The sequence below is a fragment of the Gossypium raimondii genome, chromosome 1 (assembly GCF_025698545.1).
Source record: "Gossypium raimondii isolate GPD5lz chromosome 1, ASM2569854v1, whole genome shotgun sequence".
NCBI lineage: Eukaryota > Viridiplantae > Streptophyta > Magnoliopsida > Malvales > Malvaceae > Gossypium > Gossypium raimondii.
Window position 1 is genome coordinate 44189737 of NC_068565.1, and position 6525 is coordinate 44196261.

Consider the following 6525-nt stretch of genomic DNA (forward strand, 5'->3'; position numbering starts at 1 on the left):
ATCATTCTCACGTACCTTCAAATTTGAGAATACAACATCTCATCATATCCTCTAGTATCTGAATGATCCGTTCGGACTGACCATCTGTTTGCGGATGAAAAGCTGTGCTAAAGTGTAGTTTCGTACCTAAAGCATCTTATAGTTTCTTCCAAAACCGCGATGTGAATCTCAGGTCTCTGTCAGAAACAATAGAAATAAGTACACCATACAGCCTCACAATCTGAGAAACATATTATTCAACTAGTTTATCAAGTGAATAACCTGTATTAACCGGTAGAAAATGTGACGATTTAGGCCCCGTTCTTCTACCCGTTTTAGAAGCACTTTTAGGGAAAAAAGTCCTTTTCCCTGAAAAGGAAGAAAGAACAGACTCCTTTTCTTCAAAAAATTTCACCGTTAGAAAATGACTTCTCTCCAGATGAGAAGCTAAAAATTTCTCCTTTTCTTCAGCTTGAAGTGCTTTTGGCTGGAAATTGACTAAATTAACCTCTCGTCTTCTCCCACAAACGTTCTTTCCCCTCCTCTGCTGGTTCTTTGGAACTGTCTTCTCCCACAAACTTGCTTTTGGCTGAAAAGAACAGAAATTTGATTTCTCATTCAAGATAGTTGCTACGGCTTTGAGGCAACACTCCAGTGGTTAAAAGCTTAAAAGGCACCCAGGAGAAGGTACGTTCGTTTGTTTAAATACATATAGCTGTTTTTGATGCCCAAAAACTGATTATATTGATTCTTCTTTTTAACCCCTTTCCATATTTTCTGTTTCATCTTCCCACCGTCGCCTCATTCAGCCGATATTCCTCAACTAGCAAAAGTAGAAGTTGATCATCTCTTTTTTTCTTGTTTAAAACAAAGCAGTTCACTCTCTTTCAAGTAAGAATTCCTATTTCCCATTTTATTTTCATCACTGTAGAGATCCGTCTGAATATTGTTGGTTCAACTTGTGCTTCTCACATTTTTCACATAAAGAAGAAGTTCTATATAGATTCTGATTTCACTACCCAATGGTTGACTCCACACAAATATAGAAAAGGCAAATCAAAAGAAGAAAGCTGAAAGACATGGGTCACCATACAGATTAGGATATTTATGAATAAGATAATATTGGAATTTGAATATTTTAATAAAAATTTGTGGTGGATTTGATGTGAAGGTGGATGTCATTATCTGAATGCTACTAGTGATGCATGGAACAATATAAGAGAGAGGATATTTAAAAGTTCACAGCTTTTTCTTGCTCTTTTAATTCCTTCTGCACCCTTTGGAATGTCACTGTTATAACTTACATACAAGGCCTAGAAAGGTGTTTTATTTTTTTAGAAAAATTTTAACAAAGAGGGGAGTACATTGTGGGAGTGAATCTGGTTTTGTTTCCTGCTGGAAACAGAAGTTGAAAGAGCTGCAATTCATTTCGTATGAATGTCTAATATGAATGTCGCTTTAAAAGGAGGTTGTTGCTTACACCGTCTCTCCATTGCTAGTTGTTTTATTTTCTCTTTCTTGATCAATGTCATATTGATGTAAAACAAATCCTTAATCTAAACGTGATAGATTTTCTTGCCTCATGTTGTTTCTCTCTCAATAAAACTTCACAAGATATTGATTAAAATTTTAAACCTCATTTTAATGGTAAAATATCATGGTGTCATGGAGTTGCAAATGCTGGTCCTGATCCATTGTTCAAAGTTCATAAAGTTACAGAATGACTTAGAGTAGTCCACAAAGCAAAGAGAGCATATCTGCATTGTTGATTCATAATCAGAAAACTCTGCTCTGTATTGATATATTTATTATTAATTCATTGTTCTATCAAAGAATATTCATTCATGCTAAAGAGAAGAGAAACAAAAGGCTGCCTGATGTTTTCATACTTGTGTTAACTAGCTAAGGCATAACCAAAACCATTTTTTTAAGCTTTTTGTACTATTTTCTCTAATGTTTTCAAAAGTCTAACCTGATTTTACTTGTGTTTGTTGGTGGAATGGGGCAGAGACTTATGTTTGGGCCATGGTTTTGGTTTTTTTTTTTTGTTTGTTTGTTTGCCGTATGTTTTCTAAATAATAGTTCAATTTGATGTTTTAAAAAATGAAAAAAAAATTGTGGAATGGGGCAGAGACTTTTGCTTTGCAATCTTGATCTATTCTTTCTTAGAATTTGTGAGATTGTGAGTTTCTAAATGAAAATGTGAAGATCTTTCATGTCGGGTTTGTGTAATTATTTTTGTTTCTGGTGTTTTTGACTGTTGAGTTTATGGACTATTATTCAAATGGCATAGAAGTCTGTTGTTGAAGTGTACATTTTTCTGTTGACTTGGTTAGGCAACTTGTTTGTAACTTTTCGTACTTCTTCCCTTTACTTGTGTGGTTCCCTGTATTTATCTCAAATTCTGGTTTGAAAGTAGTCTGATCGGAGTTGAAACAAGGAAAAGAAAACCAAAAATTGGGTACTTTTCTTGGTTAACCAGTAGTACTATACTTTTTCAAAGAATGGTGGACTGTCCCATCCATGTTCTTATTGAGATTGTCTTCTGTTTATTGTTGCTTGATTGTGTATCTTAACCTGAATAATATGAACACGATTCAAAAAGGCTTATCTAGACATGGGACAATGTTTCCCATCCAGTAGGTATTTTTAGTCCTAGATAATTTCTTTTTTAGTATGCTTGGTGTTCGTTGGTTGGTTATCAGAGAGCATTTCAATGTTATTTTTGATGCGAACTTGTTGAGATCTCTTCCGTTCCTGTGACTTCATGGTTTTGCATTTAACTGTCGACATGGATTTGCTATCCTAGTCACTCATATCGAGCTGTTTTAAGATTCATTTTTATTGTGCGTACCTTGGGTTATTTTTATTCTTCATATTGTTCTATTACTATCTTTGCTAAAGGAAGACTGTGATACTTGCAGTTCATTTTGCACTAACGGTTTTAATTTGTTTTAGGGGTATTAAGGAAGTGGAATTATGATGAATGGACGGTAGAACAGTGAGATCTGGTGCAAAAGATGAGAAATAAGCAGCAAAAGGGATGCCGGGTTTTGACTTGAGAAATAAGCAGTTCATTTTGCACTAAACCGTTAGTTGAATTGAGCTTTTTTTCTGTTAAAATAATTAACCGAATCGAACCAATTTCAATTAATTTTGTCGGCTTTCTATTGAATTGTTGTTTATATAACTTTTCTTTTTCTTTTGGTCCAAAGTTCATACCATTTTGAAACAATTATTGGCAAACATTACACTAAAATGGTAGTGTGCATTAAATCGGAACAAAACTATGACAAACAATGTGCATGGTCATATATTAGAACAAAAACATTATAACATTACATTACAATGACAGTTGGAACGAAATTGATAGGTGTTTAATTAATATATGTTTTAGAGTTAAATTCACACTTAGTTTTAGGCTCTTTTTAAGTGAATTACTAAGTTTAATATTGGGTTTTAGTAATTAGATTTTAGATTTTAGTTAGATAGTATTATGTTTGTTTAATTTTAGTGTTAAAGTAGCCCATCAAATATTCAAAACTTGGTTTTTCTTCTTTGCTCATTGATTGGATCAGTCCTGGCATATGCGGTAACCTATATTATTGATTCAGAAAATGTGCATCGTCGAGAAAGTGACGACGACGACGACGATGGTGATGGTGATGATGACGGTGAATCAAACAATTCAAGTGGTTTTAAAATGAAATTAACAAGAGATGCTATAGCATCTAGTTTAATGAATTCACTTTAAATTGTAAATACTATTGACAAATTTTTAGTATTTATATTTGGTATATAAATATTATCCCCTTTTTAAAACTTTAATCCAAATATATGTAATATTTTAATTTGTTAGGTTTATGTTTTCTATGTTATGTTAGTATATAATATGAGTTATATATTCAAATACATTTTAAAATAAAATAATACAAATGTGTTAAAAACATTAATTAAAAATAAAAATAATTTTTATAATAATACAATCGTGTCAATATCTAATTAAAATATTTAATTTTTATATTTAAATATTTAAATATAGTTTATATATTCTAATTAAATTTTATAAATAATTATTATTAATTACTTAGAAATATTTAAAATTAATATTATATATTAAAATATTAACAATAAGTTATAATAAATTATTTTTTATATTTTTGCTAAAATATCATAATATTTACTAATTTGAACATTATTTAAATACAAATTTGTTACTTTATAATCTCATGTCTAAAATGGACATTTTATTCTTCAAAAGCACTTTTTGACAGCAATGCCAAACACTCAAATTTCTCAAAAGCACTTCTGAAAAGCACTTCTCAAAAGCCCTTCTGAAAAGCACTTCTCAAAAGCCCTTCTCAAAAGCAATGAAGAACTAGCCCTTAGTCAATCTATCCACAACAACCCATATTGCATCTTTCTTGCTCAGTGTCAATGGTAAACCGGATACAAAATCCATTATAACCCTATCCCATTTCCATTCAGGTATCATTATCGGTTGAAGCAATCCAGAAGGTACCTAATGCTCGGCTTTTACTTGCTGACATATTAAACACTTTGAAACAAAGTCAGAAATGTCTCAGTTCATACCGCGCCACCAATAGTGCTGTTTTAAATCATTATACATTTTCGTGCTACCCGGATGAATAGATAATCGACTATCATGAGCTTCATTCAAGATCATCTTAATTATTTCCGAATTTTTCGAAACACATAATCGATTTCTGAACCTCAAGCAATCCTCAGCATCTACTAGAAACTCTGAATCAACATTTATATCACACTGAGCCCGTTTTGCAATTAATTTCTTATCGGTTTTCTGAGCTTCACAAATCTATTGAACAAATAACGGTTTTACTTTCAACTCAGCTATTATCTTACCATAATCAGACATAGCTAAATGAGTGTTCAATGCACGTAAAACAAACAATGATTTTTGACTTAAAGCATCAACAACAACATTGGCCTTTCCTGGATGATAATAAATCACAAGGTCATAATCCTTAAGCAACTCTAACCATCGACGCTGTCTCAGATTCAAGACTTTCTATGTCATCAAGTATTTCAAACTCTTATGATCAGAGTAAATATGACATTTCTTACCGAACAAATAATGGAGCCATATCTTTAAATCAAATACAATAGCCGCCAACTCCAAATCATGTGTCGGATAATTCTTTTCATGCGGTTTTAGCTGTCTCGAAGCATAACCTATGACCTGACCTTCCTGCATTAATACACAACCCAGACCATTCAAAGATGCATCACTGTAAATAACAAATTCTTTTCCAGATTCTAGCTGAATTAATACCGGAGCTTCAGTCAATAAGGCTTTCAACTGGTCGAAGCTTTTCTGACATTTTTCAGACCACTCAAATTTAACATCTTTCTGCAATAATTTCGTCATCGGAGTCGCAATCATAGAAAAACCCTTCACAAATCTTCTACAGTAACCAGCTAATCTCAGAAAACTTCGAACTTCAAAGACATTTCTCAGAGGTTTCCAATCAAGTATAGCTAAAACTTTACTCGGATCAACCCTAATACCAGATGCTGATACAACATGACCTAGGAAACTGACTTCATGTAATCAAAACTCACATTTACTGAACTTTGCATATAACTATTTATCTCGTAAAATATGTAACACAAGTTTCAAATGCTCGGCATGCTCAGTCTCATCACGGGAGTAAATCAAAATGTTATCAATGAATACTACCACAAACCGATCCAGATACTGTCTAAAGATTCGATTTGTCAAATCCATGAAAAATGCAGGTACATTAGTAAGTCCAAAAGGCATGACTAGAAACTCGTAATGTCCATATCTCGTTCTGAAAGCAGTCTTTGACACATCAGAGTCTTTAACTCGTATCTGGTAATAGCCTAACCTTAGATCTATCTTTGAAAACACAGTGGCCCCTTTCAACTGATCAAACAAATCATCAATTCGTGGCAATAGATACTTATTCTTTATGGTCACCTTATTGAGTTGTTTGTAGTCGATACACATTCTCATTGTTCCATTTTTTTTCTTCACAAACAAAACCAGTGCTCCCCAAAGGGAGAAACTAAGTCGCCCGAAGCCCTTATCTTTCAATTCTTGCAACTGAACTTTCAATTCCTTTAATTTCGTAGGTGTCATTCTATATAGAGCTATGGATATCAGAGTTGTCCCTGGTACCAACTCAATCCCAAACTCTACCTTTCTAATCGGTGGCAACCTTGGAAACTCTTCAGGAAACACATCTGAATATTCACACACAACTTGTACTGATTCAATCTTCTTGTCAGTCACTTTACTATCAATTACATATGCAAAGTAAGCTTCACACCCCTTTCTCACATATTTCTGAGCTAACATCGAAGACATCACAGCTGGTAAACCATTCAAATAATTTGATTCAACCCGAATAATCTTATTATTCTGACATCTCAAATCAATAATATTCCTTTTACAATTTACCACAGCATCATGTAAAGTCAACCAGTCCATACCCAGAATAATATCAAACTCATTGAATGGCAACAACATCAAATCAG

At 33.0% G+C, this 6525-nt stretch overlaps 1 long non-coding RNA gene across 2 annotated transcripts; it reads left to right on the forward strand.

Annotated features, from left to right (window-relative positions):
• The first annotated feature begins 412 nt into the window (after window positions 1-412).
• LOC105785969 (uncharacterized) lies at window positions 413-3732 on the forward strand. 2 transcript variants are annotated; one of them, XR_008194250.1, is made up of 4 exons: window positions 413-666; window positions 789-870; window positions 2938-3070; window positions 3594-3732. It is a non-coding gene; the product is annotated as an uncharacterized LOC105785969 (long non-coding RNA). The 2 variants fall into 2 exon arrangements; XR_001131263.2 differs by lacking the exon at window positions 3594-3732 and having other exon boundaries at window positions 417-666; window positions 2938-3154.
• The last annotated feature ends 2793 nt before the right edge of the window (window positions 3733-6525 follow it).